Source organism: Electrophorus electricus, chromosome 12, assembly GCF_013358815.1.
Source record: "Electrophorus electricus isolate fEleEle1 chromosome 12, fEleEle1.pri, whole genome shotgun sequence".
NCBI classification, from domain to species: domain Eukaryota; kingdom Metazoa; phylum Chordata; class Actinopteri; order Gymnotiformes; family Gymnotidae; genus Electrophorus; species Electrophorus electricus.
Genome location: NC_049546.1, coordinates 17,077,582 through 17,079,561, shown reverse-complemented (window position 1 = coordinate 17,079,561; position 1,980 = coordinate 17,077,582).

Sequence of the window (1,980 nt, the reverse complement as noted above, 5' to 3'; positions counted from 1 at the left end):
TACTTCCAAAACAACTTCCCTCTGGGAAAAAAAAACATAATTCCCTTTCACACTGAACTCCATCCATATACCATGGCATGCCAGGACTACAGATTTGTCAATACTAAGAGTTTTGAGTCAAATGGCATTCACCTTTTGTTGCAGATTGAAAGTGACACTGGCCCACTCTGATATCTGTCCATAATCAACAGATCTGCAGAGCTCCTCGGTAGCTTACCTCTGACTGCGACCTTCCCGAGCCCCGGTCGCACAGAATGAATGGGGCAGGCTGAGGAATGTGATTTTGCTAAGGGCCTCCCCCCAGACCAAGCACACACACAGAAATAAGGAAACACACATGCTTCCACAAATCCAGACCTGTTGAGGCCTCATGTGTGCTGTGTTGATGGAGCTCGATGGAGAATTATATTCTTTAGGGCCAAGCATGGATACAAAAAGGACACCCTGCTAAAAATACTATTTAAATAAACAATAAATAGCATTTTTAGGTTTTGGTGTTAAGTCGTGTGTTATTGCCTTGTGTGGACCAAATGCTTTGTCACCACATCAGGATAGGAGGTAACAAATAATCTTGTCTTCCATTTTTGGAAAATCAAAAGTCAAATCATGTGCTGTCATTTCCCTTAAAGTTTTGAAAAGGACATAGAGAGTGCAGTAGGTACATTCCTTGGGTACTGCAGTATAAATTGTTATGCTGACTAATTAAAATTCTTACTCACATAGGAGCGAAAAAAAAATGTAAAAATGAAATTTAGAAGAGAACTTTTAAAACTAAACTAACACTGATTTATTTTTCATCTTACACTTTACACACACACACACACACACGCACACACACACACACTATTAAAAAAACATCATTGGTGCTCCATTAAGGGAGTGACATTAAAGATTGTTGTCAAAACTGGAAAACAGAGGCCATGGGGAGCCATAACAGATGGCGCTCACAGTGACTTACACATCCCAAAGGTACTGGTTGGTTAGTTAGTTAGTTAGTTAGTTAGTTAGGAAGGTAGTTAGGTAAGTAGTTAGGCAGTTTTTTGTGAGAAAAAAAAATCCCGAAACACTGGTATCTACCCATATATTAATTCAGTGTATATGCTGTACATACAGTAAGCAACTTTAATATGTTAATATAGTACCATTGGTGTCTCATCATTGCACCTCAAGTATGTGTAACCACACGAATCTAGTAACAGCGGCACACACTCCGTATGTGTCAGAGACAAGGTCAGGCTATTTTCCTATCGATTTTTGATATGCCACAGTGTTCCTGGGGGGCTGCCGCGAGCAGCTGTACCGGTGCTCAGGGCCAAGTAAACTGTTCATCGCTGTCATTAGCAGAGAAGCATGACTGAGATTCCACCTACTCCCTTCTCTGTCCGGAACAGCCAGTGGGCTGCTGGCCATAGCGCACACGTCACAGCACTTTGTCACATTTCATGACATGCAGACATATCAGTAAGCCACATATGTTTGTTGCTCTTCTGATGAGATGAGGCCCGTGACCAAAGGCCAGACCAGAGTCACACAAAGAGACTTCTCCCCATCCTGTTCTTATCTTTTTATGTGTAGCGTAATAGTCGTAGGCTATAAAATGACACAGTTGCTTGAGCGCTTGTTTTATCTAGTTATATGTTACATAATATTGCTATTATTCAAGCAAAGGTTATGTGTAATGCAATATAAAATGCACTTTCATACTGATATTCAGATATTGCAGCTAAGTAAAATCTGGATAGAGATCATGTATAGTTTAAAAGTCAAACAAACAAACAAACAGCACATCCTATGCGGTAAGATTGTTGTTAAGTTCATGTTTCCTAAACCGTGGTAAACCCGTTTTGACCTGCGCGCATGCTCCACCCCAGGTATTTCGCGTGGCTAGGCTCTTTGTCCGGAACTCGGCTGCGTGATCGCGCGAGTCTGTCCGCCGAGGTCGTTGCACGCGCAGGCGCGCGCACCAGCCACGCTCGAGCA